The following is a 23,351-nucleotide window of genomic DNA, read 5'->3' as shown; positions in this document are numbered from 1 at the left end:
TAGGGCCCAATACCATTTGTGCAGTACATTTTGGATAATTTTATTCCACTCCTGGTGAAAAAAATTTAACAGTTCAGAATGAAATTCTGATATTCCGTGTTGACAATTTTCTATAGTTGACGTTAATCGTTGCAGTTCTACTTCTTAGCATCAGTTCTTTACATCTAGATTCAGATCTACTGGCATCAATTCTTCACACCTAGATTCAGACTTACTAGCACTAGTTTTCTTACCTATTTTTAAAACGTCTACCACTAGTTCCTCACAGCTAGAGTTAGACTTACTAGCATCAGTTTTCTTACCTAGACCCAGACCTGCTCTCTTGGTTCAGAACTGCTAGCACATATTAATCTCGCCAAGTGTTAGATCTAGCAAGTTTCCTCACCTATATTCAGACCTACTAGCTCTAGATCTTCTAACCTAGCCTTACTAGCACTAGTTCTTCTAATGCGAGTATGAGGTTAACATGTTTTTATTTCTGTGAACTAAAAATGAAAGAAGTCTACAGACACACTCTTGAGAGTAGTGTTACATAACTTTACACCGATAAATATTGGCTCTGCTCTATGTAATGTAGACATACGACTAACAGAGTAAACTTTCCTACCCTAGATTTAGATCTACTGGAGTTGACAATCCTTTTGCCACATTTCTACCAAAGCTAGATTGTTCCAAAAGGGACCTAATTCCTTGGTCTGCCACTACTTGTGCCAGACATCTGGATTCAATCAGTGATGTACAGTTCACACAGTACTAATATGTTCCTCCAAAAAGCTACTCTGAGAACATCAGTTCATATTGCAGAATGAGGCTTGGTTTATAAATTAAAAAAAGAACGTAATTTTGCTGTAGGTTCTCTGTCACTACCATGAGAGCCCTCAGGGGGACACAGACCCCAGTTTGGAAAGCACTGCCCTAGATCATCCTATCCCATCTCTTCCAGAGGCTCTGTGATATTCATCCAGCTTTATAGAATGCATGTTTCCAGAGCCAAGCAAATGAATACCACTGTGTTTTCTCCCACACTTTATATAAGGCCTCCATTACTGTGTTTTAGTTTGTGATTTTTGTGTGTGCATTATCTACTTCTTACATTTGATTAGTAGCTGGGTAGTGCCTTAGTCACTGGCTCGTGGATTGGTTATTAACTTGGTCACTGTCTCAGTTGCTGCCATGGTTGCTGGATTAGTTGCTAGATTGGTTACTGGCTTGGTCAATGGGTTGGTTGCTGGATCAGTTTCAGGATCGAATGCTGGCTGAGTCACTGGGTTGGTTGTTGGCTTGGTCACTGGATTGGTCGATGACTTGGGTAATTGGATTGGTTGATGCCTTGGTCAGTGGCTTAGTTGCTGGCTTTGTCACTGTCTTCTCACCTGATCTTTCTGGGATTTCACAGGACCTTAATGGAAATTTTTATCACTACTTACAAATCCTATTAGTTCCGAAGTCAGACACTGAATTATTCAGTGCCTTTTTCGCTGGCTTGTTGCTGGTTCAATCACAGGATTGGTTGTTGACTTGGTCATTGCTTCAGTTGCTGGCATGTTCCCTGGATCAGTTGCGGGATTGGTCAATGGCTTGGTTACTGGCTTGGGTAACTAGATTGGTTGATGCCTTCGTCAATGGCATAGTTGCTGCCTTGCTCACCTGATTTGTCTAGGATTTCACTTGCTCTCACTGGCAGTTTTATAACTACCTATAAATCTTATTAGTTGCTGGTTCAGATATTTTAGTGCCTTGGTCACTGGATTGTTGCTGGCTAAATCACAGGATCAGTTGTTGACTTGGTCACTGGCTTGGTTGCAGATTTGGTTACTGGCTTGATTGCTGAGTTGGTTGCTGGATCAGTTGCTGGATTGGTTACTGGCTTGGTTGCTGAGTTGGTTGCTGGATTGGTTACTGGCTTGGTTGCTGAGATGGTTGCTGGATTGGTTACTGGCTTGGTTGCTGAGTTGGTTGCTGTATCGGCTGTTGGATTGGTTGCTTGATTGGGCACTTAATCGTTTGCTTGATTGGTTGCTGGATTGGACACTAAATTGACCGCTGACTTGGGTGCTAGGTCGGTTGCTGGCTTGGTTGCTGGATTGGTTTCTGGCTTGGTTACTGAGTTGGTTGCTGGATCGGTTGCTGGATTGATCGCTGGCTTGGGTGCTGGCTTGGTTGCTGGCTTGGTTATTGACTTGGCTCACTGGATCAGTTGCTGCCATGGTCAATGGCTTGCTAATGTGATCTTTCCAGAATTTTTTTTTAAATTATCGCTACCTACAATAGCGTAGCAGGCATGACTATGATTTTTGTGTATGTGAGACCAAAATGTTATCTTCATACATGGAGGTTTAAGAAATGACATCACAACACATGTATGTTTGGCTGAATCTAAAATGCTTCTTAATTTAGGATATAGTGAACTATATTGAACGGCAAGTTATAAAAATAGTGAATACTGTTCTGTTACAAATAAATAATGGTCTTAGTTTTGGATCTTAGTTTTTAAATATATCCAGGTACATGAAGACATAACCTTGCATACCAAACACAAGTGGGAAGCTAGTAGCCAGGAGTTTAAATGTGAGAAAGGCTTGCAGTTTGGCTGGAACATGGTTAGTGTCATATGTTTCTGAAGCTTCATGGGAAATTGAGTTTGTGTAGTTGATGTAGTTTTCATGAAAGAGATTAAAAACACTACAATCTGGCAATATGTAAAGATAATGAAAATAAAGACAAACATTTAAAGTTAGGCATTGCTTTTCAAATTTAATTCTTAAGATGCAAATAAACAAATATTAATTTAAAGCAAAAATCTAATAATACTCAGAAAGCCTTAAGAGATTTAGAATTGTGGTTTGTACAGGAAGGCACATCAGCCACATCCTTGCTTATACTTCTCATGGGTCTGCAATCCTGCTCTGAAAAGTGTCTCTACATCAGGGCCCTCCTCCTGTTTCCAGGGGCAACAGTAGCACTTGACTGTGTCGAGCCCTAGTGTGTAATACTGAGTCTTGGTTGCAGTGGAAAGAGAAGATTAGAGAGGTTTGTTTTCAAGCGCCGCCCTTCATATTAACATACAGTGTTTGGTCTTTACAGGTTACAATTAGCGCTAACAGTCGCAGGCAGTAAAGGCATTGTTGTTACTGAGTAATAACATGTTTGTTTTTTATATAGCTAAGAGGAAACCTTTCTTAACAGCACAATTAAAACCAGTTGTTATATTTCTGTTCAGTCATTACAAAATTTGAGTGCCTAGAATTGCATGGGTCCCACTAGCACCACCAAAACAGCCTTTGAACTTTTGAAAGAAGGCAAGGCATTAATCATATCATTATTTTAATATGACCTTTTACATGAACACAGAGCTCCAATAATTCCTTTAATAATAGCAAAGTCAAACCCCATTACCAGCGTGTAGCAACTGAGGAAGAGCTTCAAGCTGCTGACTTTGCTTACATGGAATAACTAGGCTGGAGGTAGAATGAGGTAGAGTTAGGTAGAAAAACACTGCATTAAAACAAATCAGTGAGAAGCATTGGATCCATCATACACAACTGCATGGTGCATCTGGTACCCCGAGTCTAGGTATGAGTTGAGCTATGCAAATGAATCTGTCCAAAGCAATGGGTCAGTCCAATCAGAAGAAAGCAGGTGTTCGCCTGCCTGACAAATAAGAAACATTTGTTCCATATTTAAAAGACCATTATGAATTATATTTTCTGCAGTAGCTCATAACATGATCAAGATATATCATCAGATATTAAGGAAACAAGCTGCGTTTAAGCACTGGCAGCTCTTGTAAGCAGAGCTTCAGATAGTATTTTCTTATTTGAACTGTCAGTGTGAGATGTAGCCTCATAATCATCCACAGTTATTATTCCCCCAGTTCCATTTCCACACTCAGGTTTGCCAGTTGTAGACAATAATATGCAAACAGTCTGCTGCAGCCATGGAAACAGGCAAGCTGGCTATTTTTTATTTAATACTATTTTATTGCTGAACAGGTAATCGCTGAGCTTCAGTAAGGTTGCTCACCATCGCTGGCTATTTTACGACCAGCACTAGCTTATTAGAGACTGGAATTTTGGACACTGAAATGTATATATTTACTGATTAGCTACAGTGTAAGACTCGCTTGTCGCTTGCCACTGTGTTTCAATCTGCATGAGCTTTTCATTTGGGGAGGAGCAGGTGCGGCAGAAAACTGTATACAGTGTTTGCAAAGTGGACTTCAGAAGCCATTTTACACCCTCACTCGCATTTATTACTGATGACTGTTCCTTTAACCCTTGTGTGGTTTTCATATTGTTGTTACTCGTTTACTTTGTTACTTGTATTTAATTCAGCAAAAGTAAGCAATTTTACATTAAAATGCTTTACACATGCTTGCTTCACCTAAATTGCAAGCAATATAAACAGCTTACATGGTTGATATTTGCCCTTTACCTTTCTTATGTTACATTTCTTTCAAAAAGTGCTACTCTCTTTTTTTATTAGTTTTTTAATAAAATGTAAAAGAAAATGAATTAAACTCAAGATATGAGTCGAAAATTTGTTTAGTTTCAAATTTACAAATGAAGCAATGTTTATTAGCCCTTGGCCAAACATACTGTATGTAATATAAATGGTTGGGGGGGGGGGGGGTGTACAGTGTGTGTTTATCGAAAATGTGTTTTGATATATGTTTTTCACAAAAAATAAGCAAATGCCAATGAGCTTGAGTTAGAAAAAATATTTTTTTTGTATCATTTGATGAAAAATGAAAACGGGTCCCACAGACCCGAACACCACACAAGGGTTAAATGTTCCAGAAGGCATCCAGGGGGAAAAGTTTGTCAGTTCAGGTTCCCAAAAAAGCAATTGTCACCTGGATTTAACTAAGCAAAAGGTCCACCACAGAATCCAGAACTTAACCTCATTAAAATCTTTGGGATGTCTGTTAGCATCACAGTTATTAGCATCACAGCTGTTAGCTCTGCAGCTGTTAGCATGGCGCTAACAGGCTCACACCCAGCTAATAATGGTGATTTTGTCTGTTAGCATCACAGCTGTTAATATTATGCTTAATGGCTCACACACAGCTGTTAAAGAGTCAGTCGTCTTGACAAATATGGGGATCCCACCCCAAGACAGATGCAAATGGAACCAAATAATTAAAGCTGATGTCTGTAAGTTTTGGGATTTTGGGCATTTAGGGCCCTCTCTGGTGAGAATGGGTAATTGCACGAGCATGCAGAACAATCATTTTAAACTGGGTGGGTGTGATTCGGTATTCAATTAGAGCGGCTGAATTAGATTCCAGGTTATGTTCTGTCAGAGAGAGAGAGAGCCCTTTCAGGTCACAAAGCTCTCTCAACCGTTCTCTGGGTGAATGAGCTACTGAGCTCTGGGTTTCCCCTTCTGAAGTCTCCATTGCTCCACCAGCCGCTCGTACAGGGGCATCGCCTGGCCTGAGCTTGAGCCGGATCCTCTTTCAGAGGCTGTACGTGTGACGTAAATAGGTAAAGATGCGTGACGTGGCCAGAAGAAGTCCCGCGAAAAGCACCCGACCCAGTTTATAGAATAAATATATTAGGCTTAGCAGGGATTGTCGTTTCGGCATACTGGTAACATTAAACACAATATTTCCTCACTTCTCCACTCAGAAATGCTTTTGCTTTTAGTTTTAAAACAAAATAATACGGACTGCCACTTTAACATCCTTCACTTCACCTGTCAGCGATTTTTTTTATATCAGACTGTAGCATAATAGTATGATCAACTATTACCGGACGCATTTTTTCTCCTCAGCTAAATATATAATATTTTCTGGTTCTAAAATTACAGACTGCATAATTGTGCTTAACGAATGATTGCACACTTTCTGTATACCCTATAAACTTAATTTTACTTCTCAAATATCACTGTGTTTGTCTGCTCTGTGATATATCTACACACACTGGGATAAACAGACAGATTGTACAGACAAGGAGTTTGATCCTGGGTCAGTAATCCTGCAGCTCGAGACATAAGGACCACGGTGAAGTTCAGTTTAAGCTGCTTCTCAGGGGTGAGTGAGTGGGTTTGCTAGCAGGAGATGAGACAGGCCTGTCGGCAGGACCTTGAAATCTCTCTGCCGATAGTCAATCACACCCTCGCAAACCTCCACCTCCCCTCACAGCGCTCTTTTGTTTCAGTGGAGATTGTTTGACTTGTCGATTGCTTCATTTTTCCTCTCTGGCTTTCGCTCGGTCTCTTTCTCCCGGAGTGTTACGGCTCTATTGTGCAAAAATCAAAGGGCTCTCCTCGGACAGATGGCGTTCCTGCCAGCGTCTGGCGTCCCTCTGTTTGCTCAGGCCCGAGTGAGCTTTGTTTAAGGATCGCTCATACACTCACGCTCTTGGATTTGAGCCCACATTCTCTCCCAGGAATCCCTGTGGAGAGCTTTAGAGAGCTGTTCCCGACTGCATTAGAGAACGTGTGAGTGACAGCAGGAGCACATCTTCGGCTGGATCTCAACCCTGCATGTCCAAGTGAGAAGTTTGGTTGCGGTGAAGGTGCCAAAAAAGAAGTTCTTCGGAACAGTGAACGCGTTTATATGCACGTTTTATTGTGTATTCTGACACCTGTTCTTCTCATCACAACCGAAACACCAGTAATAGCTGCTAATTTGCATATTCTGTCCCACACTGCAGATTGTGATTGCATGTGCCTAAAATATTTTCGGGATACAATTAGGGCTGAACACGAATATTCGGGTATTCGGATATTCGCTCGTTGAGTAGGTATTGGGTTTTTAACTTTGGTATTCGGATATTCGCTCGTTGAGTAGGTATTTGCTTTTTAATTTTGCTATTTGGATATTCGCTCGTTGAATAGGTATTCGCCTTTTAATTTTGGTATTCGGATATTCGCTCATTGAATAGGTATTCGGTTTTTAATTTTGGTATTTGGATATTCGCTCGTTGAGTAGGTATTTGCTTTTTAATTTTGGTATTTGGATATTCGCTCATTGAATAGGTATTTGCTTTTTAACTTTGGTATTTGGATATTCGCTCGTTGAGTAGGTATTTGCTTTTTAATTTTGGTATTTGGATATTCGCTCGTTGAGTAGGTATTTGCTTTTTAATTTTGGTATTTGGATATTCGCTCGTTGAGTAGGTATTTGCTTTTTAATTTTGGTATTTGGATATTCGCTTGTTGAGTAGGTATTTGCTTTTTAATTTTGGTATTTGGATATTCGCTCGTTGAGTAGGTATTCGCTTTTTAATTTTGGTATTTGGATATTCGCTTGTTGAATAGGTATTCGGTTTTTAATTTTGGTATTTGGATATTCGTAATTTTTCCTTTCCTTAGCTCCACCTCGCGCTAACATCACACCTCCATTCAGGTTAGTGGCGGTATAAGAGATGCAAAATCAGAGAAGGGGCCGTGAGTTGCAATTTTTCTTCAATCCATTTTTAATATTTAATATTTGAATATTTGCTACCAATCAGTGCCGAATATCCGGAGCTCAAAAAACGCTATTTGGGCCAGCCCTGCATACAATCACTATACAGTGTTAGGTCACAATAAGTGACCAGGTGTAGAAAGGGTCATTCTCTTCCAGGATGATGTCAGATTACAGTGTTTACTCTAACATTAGAAGTGTTTCCAGCAGCGGTGCCCTTTTCTGGATTCTACGTAGCAAAAAAAACGAGATGAAGAGACATTGGCTTGAAGATAAAAACTGACAGTAGGAATGCTTCTGGCCACAGGACCATGTGAAGACTGAGCTCACACAGGGACCACTCAGTCGGTCATCAACTAGCAGTGAGTAAAGACCCCTTCACATGCATGTTTTAACATTTTAAAAACATGCATGTTTTTAGGAGCAGGAAGATACAACTTTATTTAAAAGTCTAAAGCTCAGACACCAGAGCCTGGCACTGATGGCCTAACACCATGGGCCAAAAGCATGGTGCAACAGCCACGGCAAGATTCAACAGCCCAACCTAAATGCCCCACTCCACCTACCCCACTCAACTGCCCAACAGCACAGATTATATACACTTTTTCACAAGGGGGCAAGAATAGGACGTCTGTTCAAAGAAACCAAATACACTGCTCAAAAAAATAAAGGGAACACTCAAATAACACATCCTAGATCTGAATGAATGAAATATTCTCATTGAATACTTTGTTCTGTACAAAGTTGAATGTGCTGACAACAAAATCACACAAAAATCATCAATGGAAATCAAATTTATTAACCAATGGAGGCCTGGATTTGGAGCCACACACAAAATTAAAGTGAAAAAACACACTACAGGCTGATCCAACTTTAATGTAATGTCCTTAAAACAAGTCAAAATGAGGCTCAGTATTGTGTGTGGCCTCCACGTGCCTGTATGACCTCCCTACAACGCCTGGGCATGCTCCTGATGAGGTGGCGGATGGTCTCCTGAGGGATCTCCTCCCAGACCTGGACTAAAGCATCTGCCAACTCCTGGACAGTCTGTGGTGCAACGTGACGTTGGTGGATGGAGCGAGACATGATGTCCCAGATGTGCTCAATCGGATTCAGGTCTGGGGAACGGGCGGGCCAGTCCATAGCTTCAATGCCTTCATCTTGCAGGAACTGCTGACACACTCCAGCCACATGAGGTCTAGCATTGTCCTGCATTAGGAGGAACCCAGGGCCAACCGCACCAGCATATGGTCTCACAAGGGGTCTGAGGATCTCATCTCGGTACCTAATGGCAGTCAGGCTACCTCTGGTGAGCACATGGAGGGCTGTGCGGCCCTCCAAAGAAATGCCACCCCACACCATTACTGACCCACTGCCAAACCGGTCATGCTGAAGGATGTTGCAGGCAGCAGAGCGCTCTCCACGGCGTCTCCAGACTCTGTCACGTCTGTCATGTGCTCAGTGTGAACCTGCTTTCATCTGTGAAGAGCACAAGGCGCCAGTGGCGAATTTGCCAATCCTGGTGTTCTCTGGCAAATGCCAAGCGTCCTGCACGGTGTTGGGCTGTGAGCACAACCCCCATCTGTGGACGTCGGGCCCTCATACCATCCTCATGGAGTCGGTTTCTAACCATTTGTGCAGACACATGCACATTTGTGGCCTGCTGGAGGTCATTTTGCAGGGCTCTGGCAGTGCTCCTCCTGTTCCTTCTTGCACAAAGGCGGAGGTAGCGGTCCTGCTGCTGGGTTGTTGCCCTCCTACGGCCTCCTCCACGTCTCCTGGTGTACTGGCCTGTCCCCTGGTAGCACCTCCAGCCTCTGGACACTACGCTGACAGACACAGCAAACCTTCTTGCCACAGCTCGCATTGATGTGCCATCCTGGATGAGCTGCACTACCTGAGCCACTTGTGTGGGTTGTAGAGTCCGTCTCATGCTACCACGAGTGTGAAAGCACCACCAACATTCAAAACTGACCAAAACATCAGCCAGACAGCATAGGTTCTGAGAAGTGGTCTGTGGTCCCCACCTGCAGAACCACTCCTTTATTGAGTGTGTCTTGCTAATTGCCAATAATTTCCACCTGTTGTCTATTCCATTTGCACAACAGCAGGTGAAATTGATTGTCAATCAGTGTTGCTTCCTAAGTGGACAGTTTAATTTCACAGAAGTTTGATTTACTTGGAGTTATATTGTGTTATTTGAGTGTTCCCTTTATTTTTTTGAGCAGTGTATATAGTAGCAAAGAGTTACAGGATACCCAAAATCAGATGTCCAGTCCTGCGGATTGAAACACTGACCTTATGACCCTTTGAGTCTGGGAATATCCTGTGGCTTTACTGATTACCCTGAACTAGTGCTGGGCGATTTTCGCGATTAATTCGGTTAATTGGATTGACAGTTTTAATGCGATTTTTAAAAAATGGAGTATCTCGATTTTACATACAGATATTTTCTCTTTTTAATCAATAATATCAAAAAACGCTACTCATTTCTGAAGTGTTTATCCGTCTTACCTTGGTTACCAGAGCCTCCCACAAATGAACACGTGCATATTTTCTAAACATTCCGCAGAGGACTGAACTCGTATCCAAAAAAGTTCCAGCACTATCGACACAAAGACCCGGTAGGATAAAGCATTTATTCAGTTAGAATTAAATCCTATCGTTTTATAAAAAAAAAACTGCAGCATCATCACTCTCTGGTGAGGATCTGTAATTAATTGTGGAAAAAATTAATAATCGCTCCTTCAAAGTTTCTTCTGTGAACCATTTCTTTGTCATCTGCAGTTTAATTCTTAGTAGGGGGGGGGATCAATCGAAAACCAGATTTTTTGTGAAAAAAAGTACGATTTTTAGACCATAATTGCCCCGCACTACCCTGCATGCCCCTTCATCTAGCTATTTCTGTTCATGTTCCAGAGAAGACAGCAAATTCCAGCTTCCCTTGCTAATGAGCTCTCAGGTATATGAGGTTTAAGGAGATCAGTAAAAATAGAAACAGAAAACACAATTAGCAGAGAAGACGAAAGAGTGTCTAGCCTAGTTTCAGAACACATAAAGCAAGAAATGTGCTTAAATCCAGCGCTGGTTGTTGTGTTTGTATCCTTTTTTTTTTTATTAAAAGTCATCTGAAGATTTTTGTAGGTCATTGCTTTTTTTTCTTTGAAAACCAAGGCAAGAATACAGTTAGGCTCATTAATTCATGCAGTGGTGAAACAGTGGCAAAAAAAAAACAAAAAGCTGTGGTATTTGCTATTGTGTTCATTTTGTTCAGACAAAGATTTTTATTTTAGTGCATCACTAAAACTTGGGGAATCGTGCCAACTTCAGCAGGAAGTGTGCTGAATATGGTAGGACTGACAGAAGAGCCTTGTTGATTTTCAGGTGGTTCTCAACTAGTGTCAGTAACATATTTTAAGTCCATTAATCAGATTAAAGTTACTCATCCAAATTACTGTGCGTAATTTTATTTTATTTTTTTTACTTAGTAAAAAGATATTGTAACATTCGGCTGGACGTGTTGAAAGGATATATGAGAAAGATGTTAAAAGATAGCGCTTTATTGCTGGAACTGTCACTCACAACCACACCAAAATAACATCACGCTAGCGAGCTAACAAGCTAACAGGCTAAAACTAGGACCTTTGGGCTGAACACACACACACACACACACACACACACACAAAGCGAACCCCACGCTCTCTCCACCTCACACACACACACACACACAAACCCCCCCCATTCTGCTCCTAATCCACACACACACACACATAGCGAGCATCCATTTTGCTCCTCCTCACACAAACACAAAGACCCCGCACTCTCTCTCTTATACTTCAAATAAAATAAAAAAACGTTTGGAGTCGCAGCGGCACACTAACAGAATAGGTACCAAAAGTGGAGTAAAGTTTCCAGTAAAGTGCGTTTTGGCAAAACTGTTATGTTTTTTTTTTTTTATTCATTTTTTTATTTCTAATTTTCCCCATTTTCTCCCCAATTTACACGGCCAATTACCCAACCGACTCACTAGGACTCCCCCTATCACTAGTAATGCCCCAACACCAGGAGGGTGAAGACTAGCACATGCTTGCTCCGATACATGTAAAGTCAGCCACCGCTTCTTTTTTTTTCAAGCTGCTGCTGATGCAGCATTGCAGAGTAGCATCAAAGCGCGCTCGGAGGAAAGCGCAGTGACTCAGTTCTGATACATCAGCTCACAGACGCCCTGTGCAGCAGACATCACCCTAGGATTGATGTGGGGAGAGAGCGCCATCTACCCACCCGGAGGAAGCAGGGCCAATTGTGCTCCCTCAAAGCTGCACGAGCGAGGGTTCGAACCTGCGACCTCCCGCTCATATCGGCAGCGCTTTAGACCACTGGACCACTCGGCGCCCGCAAAACTGTTATGTTGACTTAAACATACTTAGTTACTTTTAAAATCAAGGAATCCATTAAGTTTCTTTTTAAAGCGGTATTCAGCAATCAGAATACTTTTTAAAAGTAATTATGCCATGATCAGATTTGATTTGATGTGATCTGATCAGAAAATGGACAAAATTGCAAGACAAAAGCAAAGTATAATAGAGTCTTAGAGATAGTTTTAGTTTTAGAAAGGTTTAGAGACAATACCACAATAATTTCATCTACTCAGACAGGGGAGCAATCTGAGACATCCTCAAGCCTGGCATCATTATGTCAGGACCTGTAGTCAGATGGAGTCATTCTGAGGTCAGAGAGATAGATGATGCAACATCACCTCGACGTGATTCTGTGATTCAGAGCTCAGCTCAGAGCTCGTGGGCTGATCTGCAACCCAGTGATCGTGTTTCACTGCAGGATCTTCTTACTCCAGGTGGGTGATTTTTTTGAGATGCTGAGGCTCCTCGCTACGAGGCCTCCTGCGTGCCACTTTGATCTCACCGTAATAAACCAGTGATTCACATATCAAAGGGATGGGATGAGAGCCTCCTCCTGTCTGGGCCGCTCTCTCTCTCTCTCTCTGCTTTCGCGCCTCTTAAACGCGGCCATAGGGGGTGGATTTGTACATCAGACGGGCCGCTGATGGGATAGGCCGATCCCGCTTTCACTGAAAGCAGCTTTCCAGCATCTTGATCGCGGCGATCGTGACGGCGTCTGTCGCGCCTATCTGATCTGCTCTTTCATTTCTCCGGGAGATAATGATGTCTCCGGGCCCTCTTTCCATACGACTTTACAGAGTCCCTTTGAGGCCCCAATTATGATATGCAGATAGGGCTCCAATAATTACACCCTGCCGTTTCTGCCGCTCATTGTCGGAGAGAAGGAGCCGCGAGAACGCCGGCTTTGATGGCGAGGAGAAGGGGTCGTTCTGCTTGCCGCTTCTGCTTTTAATCATGCTGGAGCTGAAGAAGAGTCTCAGAGCAGAGCAGCGGACGTCAAATTCCACACTCGTTCCTGCAGCTGCTGAACTTCCTGTACTTCTGTCTGCAGAAGACACTCTGCTGTAGGGATGAGCATTAATAATATTCATCAAAATAGAAAGGAAATTTCTGATTATTCAGGAATCTCTGTATCAAATATGTAAAGAAAATGAATGTATAAGCCAATATGATCCATTAGCATATGATGTCATGTACACCAGTAGCAGATTTAGGATTTGGGGCCATTAGGAGTCAGGGGCCATCAAGGGGCCACAGTATTCATAAAGGGGCCAATTATTACTATTACAATCAACAGTAAAAAACATTATTTTGTGCTTATTTTTTTACAACAGTCAACATTTTAGGAATCAAAAGGATTTATTATTATATTTTTTTATGTACTTGGTCTTTGCAGCTATTTAAAAATTATTAGAATTTTGCCAGATCTATCTATCTATCTATCTATCTATCTATCTATCTATCTATCTATCTATCTATCTATCTATCTATCTATCTATCTATCTATCTTTTATCTTAATAGTGCCATGGAATTTTATCAACCTATAATCTGATCCTCGCTCTCGGGCAAAAGACAGATGAGTGACAGGACAGAGGCACTTGAGGGGGCCAATCAGATTTCAGCTGGGGCCTAAGCCCCTGTGGCACTGTGCGATATACACTATCAATTTATTTAATTATTTAACAATGCAGACTAGAAAACTCAATAAAAAGCCAAAATAATTATGCAACATTTATAGCATATAGTCTTTATTAATAAGAAGTAAACTTAAAATAATAGTAAAAAAAAAAAAACAGGAGACGAGACCTGAATCGTGAAAATTAGTTTAGTAAAGGTAAAGTGCTATGAAAATTGTCTAAGCCACATTTTATTTTGATTATGCATAATAAATTAGCTTAGGTCACACTCGTGGCATAGACCAATATCCTAAATGGGTAGAATCAAATGACCTGATCAAAACTGAGAATAGCTTTTTGAATCCCGGATCGTGCTGCATGTCATCAGCAGCTGGAGTCTGAGAGAGAAAACAATTGGCCATGTTGTTCCTGGAACCCGTTCACCAGTAGTGTGCAGTGAGGCCCTTCTAACCCTTCAGAGAAGGGGTGACAATAAATGCATGTAAATAATTCATAATTCTATAATTCAAGATTTTCACTACGGGGGCAGGGCCATGGCTGTCTAACCCCTTCTTAGCGCTGTGTTGAAGGTGTTAAGCGCTGCTTAGTGTAAAACAGAGCGTATGCTGGATTAAATCAATAGTTAGCTAACTATCATGGAATTATATAATATTAAAAAGCCCTTTTAAAGGATGTCCTTCAATGTAAAACTAATTAACAATAATAGGCCGCCTGACTGGTGAGTTTTTGTGTGTACCTAATGTTTTGGCTGACCTGGCGTACTGTAGACATACAAATGAGTGATCTTTGTTGAAAGGTTGAACTTGTAGGCAAATTAAGCATTTATTGTTGGGTCTATTGTATACTTTTGTAGTTTGTAGCTGTTGTATTTGTGGGCTGTTGATTTGTATTAAGTTAATATAACAAAGTCAAGAGAGAGAATATGTAGTTATTGTAATATTTAATAGGTCTCAGACAAGGGTTCAGTGTACCCGTCAGTCCTAAATCAGGTGACCAATGGAGATTCAAGGGCAATATGTTCTTCTATGCCCCGCCCACCCATGAAAACTGTACAAAAAAAAAAGCAAGCAGAAGCAAATAAGAAAAAATGAAAGCAAAGACTGGCAAAATCCAAACTGAAATCATTTTCACATAAAGGCAAAGAAAAAAATATATATTTGCTCTTTTTTTCTCTTTTAAACACACTTTTGTCCTTTTGATTTTAATAGCGGATTAAATTTTTTGCATAAAATTCACTCCATATTCCGAATTGGAGAGAAAATGGGAATCAACTAAGGGTATAGGACATTTTACCACAGGTGGCCATGCAGCATGAGAAGGAGATGATTTAGGCCAAAAAGTAAATTTATTTGTTTATTTTAGGATGTGAAAAGAGTGTGCACATTTTTGCCAGTGATTACAAAATCAGACCAATCATGTCCTGAAATGAGAGACCGCCCTGACTGAGATTAAAGATTCACACAATCAGTGAGTGGTGCATGAACTGCATCTTCCAGTCTCTCTCTCTCTTTTGCACACACTCTCTCCCTCTCTCTCTCTCTCTCTCTCTCTCTCTGCTTTATGTAATGTCAAATCGATACTCTGTGGGTTTTGTGCCTTTGCAAATGAAAAATATAATGGTGTCCAATCAGTTTACTCCAGCGCTGCCCTGCTATCTGACTGGAGGCGTGATGTAGTTCGGCTGTGTATTCGCCTCCTCCTTATCAGACACACAAGAAGACAGACAGGAGAACAGAGCGCTGAATAGATTCTGACTATTAGAATCTTCCGGACTCATCTTTTCCTTCACAACCGACAGGGCTGTTTACAATCTGAAGCATAATATGAAAAGGAAAGCGGCTCGTCTGCTGATGCCAGGTTTGCAGAAATTCCGATTTTTTTTCTCTTGTCTCCTATAATGGCATCCTATAGTGAACTAAATTAATGCTCAGATTGAATTTTAATTAATATTATTTATTAATAAGTAGTTCACCTAAACACTCTGCTCTTTTGGAGTTCAGTAAATACGTTTTTAAATAACAGTTTAAAATATGGCAGTATGATATGAACAAAACTGTGAAAATGCTGTATGATTTCCTGACTTGACTCACTGCACTCATTTTACCCAGGATAAGAAGTAGTTTGGTGTGAACATTCACTGTGGACCTCTGCCTCACTTTACTTCACTATACCTCACTGTACCTCATTTAACCACACTCTAATACACTCTACCTTAATCTGCTTTGCTCTGCCTCACTCTACATCACCCTATACTACACCTCGCTCTAACTCGCTCTACCTTACTCTCTCTCTACCTTGCTCTATCACACTCTACCTCACTCCATCTCAACTCTTACCTCACTCTACCTTACCTCTCCTTACTCTCACACTCTACCTCACTCTACCTTACTCTACCTTACTCTCACACGCTACCTCACTTTACCTTACTCTCTCACTCTACCTCACTCTACCTCACTCTCACACGCTACCTCACTTTACCTTACTCTCTCACTCTACCTCACTCTACCTCACTCTCTCACTCTACCTTACTCTCTCACTCTACCTTACTCTCTCACTCTACCTTACTCTCTCACTCTATCTTACTCTCTCACTCTTTCTCACTCTGCCTTACTCTCACACTCTACCTCACTTTACCTTACTCTCTCACTCTTCCTCACTCTACCTTACTCTCTCACTCTACCTCACTCTCCCTTACTCTCTCACTCTACCTTACTCTCTCACTCTTTCTCACTCTGCCTTACTCCCTCAGTCTACCTTACTCTCACACTCTACCTCACTTTACCTTACTCTCGCACTCTTCCTCACTCTACCTTACTCTCATACTCTACCTCACTTTACCTTACTCTCTCACTCTACCTCACTCTACCTTACTCTCTCACTTTACCTTACTCTCTCACTCTTCCTCACTCTACCTTACTCTCTCACTCTTCCTCACTCTACCTTACTCTCTCACTCTACCTCACTCTACCTTACTCTCTCACTTTACCTTACTCTCTCACTCTTCCTCACTCTACCTTACTCTCTCACTCTTCCTCACTCTACCTTACTCTCTCACTCTTCCTCACTCTACCTTACTCTCTCACTCTACCTTACTCTCACACTCTACCTCACTTTACCTTACTCTCTCACTCTTCCTCACTCTACCTTACTCTCACACTCTACCTCACTTTACCTTACTCTCTCACTCTTCCTCACTCTACCTTACTCTCTCACTCTACCTTACTCTCTCACTCTATCTTACTCTCTCACTCTTTTTAACTCTGCCTTACTCTCACACTCTACCTCACTTTACCTTACTCTCTCACTCTTCCTCACTCTACCTTACTCTCACACTCTACCTCACTTTACCTTACTCTCTCACTCTTCCTCACTCTACCTTACTCTCTCACTCTACCTCACTCTACCTTACTCTCTCACTCTACCTTACTCTCTCACTCTTTCTCACTCTGCCTTACTCTCTCAGTCTACCTTATTCTCACACTCTACCTCACTTTACCTTACTCTCTCACTCTTCCTCACTCTACCTTACTCTCACACTCTACCTCACTTTACCTTACTCTCACACTCTTCCTCACTCTACCTTACTCTCTCACTCTACCTTACTCTCTCACTTTACCTTACTCTCTCACTCTTCCTCACTCTACCTTACTCTCTCACTCTTCCTCACTCTACCTTACTCTCTCACTCTACCTCACTCTACCTTACTCTCTCACTCTACCTTACTCTCTCACTCTTTCTCACTCTGCCTTACTCTCTCAGTCTACCTTACTCTCACACTCTACCTCACTTTACCTTACTCTCTCACTCTTCCTCACTCTACCTTACTCTCACACTCTACCTCACTTTACCTTACTCTCTCACTCTTCCTCACTCTACCTTACTCTCTCACTCTACCTCACTCTACCTTACTCTCTCACTCTACCTTACTCTCACACTCTACCTCATTCTACCTTACTCTACCTTACTCTCACACTCTACCTCACTTTACCTTACTCTCTCACTCTTCCTCACTCTACCTTACTCTCTCACTCTACCTCACTCTACCTTACTCTCTCACTCTACCTTACTCTCTCACTCTATCTTACTCTCTCACTCTTTCTCACTCTGCCTTACTCTCTCACTCTTTTTCACTCTGCCTTACTCTCACACTCTACCTCACTTTACCTTACTCTCTCACTCTTCCTCACTCTACCTTACTCTCACACTCTATCTCACTTTACCTTACTCTCTCACTCTTCCTCACTCTACCTTACTCTCTCACTCTACCTCACTCTACCTTACTCTCTCACTCTACCTTACTCTCTCACTCTTTCTCACTCTGCCTTACTCTCTCAGTCTACCTTACTCTCACACTCTACCTCACTTTACCTTACTCTCTCACTCTTCCTCACTCTACCTTACTCTCACACTCTACCTCACTTTACCTTACTCTCGCACTCTTCCTCACTCTACCTTACTCTCTCACTCTACCTCACTCTACCTTACTCTCTCACTTTACCTTACTCTCTCACTCTTCCTCACTCTACCTTACTCTCTCACTCTTCCTCACTCTACCTTACTCTCTCACTCTACCTCACTCTATCTTACTCTCTCACTCTACCTTACTCTCTCACTCTTTCTCACTCTGCCTTACTCTCTCAGTCTACCTTACTCTCACACTCTACCTCACTTTACCTTACTCTCTCACTCTTCCTCACTCTACCTTATTCTCACACTCTACCTCACTTTACCTTACTCTCACACTCTTCCTCACTCTACCTTACTCTCTCACTCTACCTCACTCTTCCTTACTCTCTCACTCTACCTTACTCTCTCACTCTATCTTACTCTGCCTTACTCTCTCAGTCTACCTTACTCTCTCACTCTACCTCACTCTACCTTACTCTCTCACTCTATCTTACTCTCTCACTCTTTCTCACTCTACCTTACTCTCTCACTCTACCTTACTCTCTCACTCTTTCTCACTCTGCCTAACTCTCTCAGTCTACCTTACTCTCACACTCTACCTCACTTTACCTTACTCTCTCACTCTTCCTCACTCTACCTTACTCTCACACTCTACCTCACTTTACCTTACTCTCTCACTCTACCTCACTCTACCTTACTCTCTCACTCTACCTCACTCTGCCTTACTCTCTCACTCTACCTTACTCTCTCACTCTACCTTACTCTCTCACTCTATCTTACTCTCTCACTCTTTCTCACTCTGCCTTACTCTCTCACTCTTTTTCACTCTGCCTTACTCTCACACTCTACCTCACTTTACCTTACTCTCTCACTCTTCCTCACTCTACCTTACTCTCTCACTCTACCTCACTCTACCTTACTCTCTCACTCTACCTTACTCTCTCACTCTTTCTCACTCTGCCTTACTCTCTCAGTCTACCTTACTCTCACACTCTACCTCACTTTACCTTACTCTCTCACTCTTCCTCACTCTACCTTACTCTCACACTCTACCTCACTTTACCTTACTCTCGCACTCTTCCTCACTCTACCTTACTCTCTCACTCTACCTCACTCTACCTTACTCTCTCACTCTATCTTACTCTCTCACTCTTTCTCACTCTGCCTTACTCTCTCAGTCTACCTTACTCTCTCACTCTACCTCACTCTACCTTACTCTCACTCTATCTTACTCTCTCACTCTTTCTCACTCTGCCTTACTCTCTCAGTCTACCTTACTCTCTCACTCTACCTCACTCTACCTTACTCTCTCACTCTACCTCACTCTGCCTTACTCTCTCCCTCTACCTCCCTCTACTTTCCTTTCTCACTCTACCTCACTCTTTTACTTTACCTTATTTTCATTCTACCTTGCTCTACCTTACTCTCTCACTCTTCCTCACTCTACCTTACTTTCTCACTCTACCTTACTCTACCTTACTCTCTCACTCTGCTTTTGCTAACCTTGCTCTTCCTTTCTCCAACACGATACCTCTTCCTCTTTTTATCTCGCTCTGACTTACTCTACCTCACTTTACCTACCACACTAATTTATTCAGCCTCACTCTACCTCACTACGTCACTCTGCCTTCTGCCTTGCTCTGACTCACTCTACTTCACTCTGCTGTACTCTACCTCGTTATGTCACGTAAGCACAGTCTGCAGTGTGAATAGCTCCCTCTGTTGCTGCATGCGAGTAATGCAGTTTGAGTTTACTGTTATTCACTACAATGTTACAGCACCTCTTTTGATGTGTTTATTGTGAAAAACTCGTATGACAATAATGATAAAAAAACATTTATAGCCCAAGTTTAAAACATTGGAAATGAACAATATACCAAAGGATTTATCAATAATTATATGATTTTAATATTATTTTTATTAGATTGTTGAAGCTAGTAGTGCAGATAGATATGATTAATGCTACATATCTATAACTAGACATAGTGTAACAGTACTGCTGAGTTTTGAGTAAATAGAGAGGGGAAAGTGTGTTAAGTAATCTAATATTGACCTCACTATGACACTTTTACATGCCAAATGTTATGGGACAAAAACTAGTATTATGTCTCTTGACTTTTGCTATGTCCCAACCACTTTTTTGGAAATTAAAATTTCCATTCCTCAGGCTTCTACACTCAGACCTCATCTTAACACAGAAAATTTGCATTTAGAATTTGAGGGCTACTATAAAAAAGAAAGCTGCTGAAACCTGATTTACTGAAATGGTATATTATTTCTGACCTGTCTTCTGTGTTTTGGCTGCGAGGGTATCCTCTACTGATTACAAGTCCAATTCCACAACTGAATTAATACTGAGTTTGAATGATAATTAATAACTCATTTCACTGTCATGCGAATGCAGGTTACTGAAGATTTCACTGAGGTGATTACTGTAAAGTGAAATGAGAACACTTCAGGCTTTTCAGTATAATTTGAAGCATCCTTTTGAAGTCATAAGCAATACGGCAATAGACCGACTTTGTTTTGAGATAATTCTGCAGGCCTTTGCTGTTTTTTCAAGGTTAAAATTTTAATGCCACTGTTGATTCATGTATATTTTTTGCTTAATATAGGAGTTGGAAAAGTTCAAATTCATGCCAAAATGTCATGGGACAGCAGTATGCACATTGATCATGAAGTGTTACATTAGGCCAAGGCCTGGGAATAATCATACCTGTATAAATCCCTATCCTGACGGGATTAGTTTCTCAGGGGGTCCTTGGGTAATTTTCTCTTTTATGGGGGGGGTCCTCTGTGATTTTATTCCTACTGCCTGCTCCTGAAACCTCTGAGCCAAAAGACTCAGTTTCCCAGCAGCCTCAGTCTTAGAACTACAGTGACTCTGAGAATCACGTGTCTCTCAAGCGCTCTACATCACCCAGCTACTGACTGATTGCTAATCCATTCCACCTGGTCTGCCTAGTATAAATACTCCTATTGTTCAGCTCTTTAGTTGCTGCGTATTATCTAGTTCTCTAGCTCTGTACAAAGCGTTCTTTCTGATTTCTGATTCTTTGTTTCCTGACCCTTTTTATGCCTACCGTTTACTCTATTGCCTAGCCCTCTTGATTTGTTTTTTGATTTTCTGGTTATGGATTTCTACTACTCTCTTGCCTACTCCCTGTTTATCTCCCTGATTATCAGTGTACCGACCCTCGCTTGTTTACCGACAACTCTCTAGGTATGTTATTTATTATTGCTGCCCTACTTGTTCTGATATTGCCTGTCCCTGACGACTTCTATTTTTTTTAACTGTGTTTTTATTATTTTCGTAGTACATAGTAGAATAATACCATTACAATACAGTACAGTACAATAACCATCCTGTCACAAATGAGCATAACAAACAACAGGGAATGCCACATCAGTAATAGGTACTTTAAATTGTTTTAAAAAATGTTAAAAAAAACGGAGGTACTTGCACAAACATTAAAATACTGTAAGTGATACAAGATCTGGCATTGCTTGCATTAATGGTGCCCATCTTTTAAGAATAAATTCAATCGTAACTGTAATTTTGCTGTACTTGCTAAATTTTAATTTAATCAAAGGGGTGTTAAAATATCTCATTTTTATTTTCCAATCAAATTCCCTCCACGTAGGGCTATTAGTTCGTTTATATCCTATTTAGATGTGTCCTCCCATTTGTCGTCTCTAATTATAATATTTGCCTCCAACTCCCATTTTTCTTTGATTTCTCTGTTGTCATCCTAAGATTCAAATTGTAATGCTTTGTAAATCTTTGCTATTATCCCTTTTCTCTCCCTTCTTTGATGATATTAAAAGTTGCTCTAGTTTGGAAGGCTCTTTGCATACCTTACCTAATAATCCCGTCCGCATAGAGCTTAAGCTGTGAGGTGTTATTTTGTGAGTGAGGTTGAATAACTACCAACGTTCTAATGGCAAGGTGACAGGAATTATTAAAATTAGAGTGAGGCCTGGTATTAGGTACCAAATAGATGGGATGTTTATTTTCACTATTTCTCGATCCACAATGTCACTTGTTGAACGGGAAAAATCATAGAAGGCAATACTATCCAGAAATCACATCAACATTTATTGTAGGAGACTCCACACCTATATCCTACATATCAGTGCAAGTTACACAAGGTATGGGACTTAACAGTAGAGCTGTTAAGATCAGAGCACACCTGGCTCTTAAAGGGAATGGCAAGTCACACACTGATTGGTTTATTTCATGTCACGCCCAACACACACACATGATTAATTAAGAGAATTAGTACATGCTTTTTGCGCGTTTCCAGCCATGCAGGGTATATTTTTTGCGCTCTCATGATACCAAAGACACGCCCCAAATCTAGCTGCATGATCTGCAATTGACCTGTGCACTATACAGTAGATCCCTAAAATAAAGCTCAAGGTCTTCCCACTACAAGTATCTGATTTCTGAATCGTTTTTTATCGTTCACGAGCTAAAAGCACGCCTTTAAAGCTGTGCAATGACTTCATTTACGAGAAATATGCGTGCAGGCCCACACAAGGTTTCTCAAGGTTACATGTTTAATGCGTCTGTGGATTCATGTATTCATGGTGAATTTAGAAGGCAGCATTTGGATGGAAAGCTGGCTCCTGTATTATAATGGATGCATGCTCCTGTCCCAGTGGCAGAGTGGCTGTGCTGACAGAGGCTAGTTTAAAGTCAGTGTGAGTATATTGCCTTTCCAAGCTGCTGCCCTGCATCGGAGCTTTGTATTTTGTCAAAGAGCATCAGTGAGAAAACCTGCCTTGTGTGTCGCCTGGTTTAGGAACCCTCCTGAATGTGGATGCTGATAAAAAAAAAGCCCTGGTAGAAGCGTTTCTTGGTTTTATAGGGATAGACAGTGTATTGCTAGTTAATCGATTTCAGGATACCTAAACGACTGTATTGTAGTTAAAGGTGTCCTTCTGCTAAAATTCTTTTTTTTTTCTTGTTGTTTGTGAAATACAGTAGGTCTGTCTGAGTTGTATATGGTGCTGCACATGAATCTCTTCGTCAACCTCCATTGTCTGCAGTAGCTGGTAAAATATAGGAGCTAACAGCATTAGGAACAACATGGCAGTTCGTTCCTGTGTTATTTGTGCAAACAACACAACAGTGTTATAATCTTTGCCCAGTAATTCAGAGCTAAGGAACAAATGGTTAGAATTTGTCTGTGGAACACCACCAGCGAAGTTCAAAGTAAAAATCCAACCCGGGGACTGTTTCCAACCGCCTGGCCGGCTCTGCTGCGGCTCAGCAGGTTTTAACTTCCTGGACCTGGACTACCCACCTCTGTGTGTTTACATAGGTTTACATAGGATCTCCGGTGGATTTTGTGTTTTACAGAGACTCTAAGACTAGGTCAGTGGCTGAACTGTACTTAGCAGGGCATTACACATGTTATAAAGTAACATATTACATTGCAAAGACTGTTATTAGAGTATAAATG

General features: G+C 41.3%; 1 protein-coding gene and 1 long non-coding RNA gene across 3 annotated transcripts in view; one reads left to right on the top strand and one right to left on the bottom strand.

The window, feature by feature from the left end:
• LOC103031427 (V-set and transmembrane domain-containing protein 2-like protein) overlaps positions 1-23,351 on the top strand; it is a 96,916-nt gene that overhangs the window by 46,204 nt on the left and 27,361 nt on the right. The window lies entirely within an intron of this gene.
• LOC125780558 (uncharacterized) lies at positions 15,970-18,210 on the bottom strand. Of its 2 annotated transcripts, none has more exons than XR_007423792.1 (4): positions 18,074-18,210; positions 17,434-17,535; positions 16,674-16,941; positions 15,970-16,079 (listed from the first exon to the last, which is right to left on the bottom strand). It is a non-coding gene; the product is annotated as an uncharacterized LOC125780558 (long non-coding RNA). The 2 variants fall into 2 exon arrangements; XR_007423791.1 differs by lacking the exon at positions 17,434-17,535 and adding an exon at positions 17,294-17,395.

This window comes from Astyanax mexicanus, chromosome 13 (genome assembly GCF_023375975.1).
Source record: "Astyanax mexicanus isolate ESR-SI-001 chromosome 13, AstMex3_surface, whole genome shotgun sequence".
NCBI lineage: Eukaryota > Metazoa > Chordata > Actinopteri > Characiformes > Acestrorhamphidae > Astyanax > Astyanax mexicanus.
The sequence above is the reverse complement of the archived record's forward strand: the minus strand, read 5'-3'. Positions and strand labels throughout refer to the sequence as shown.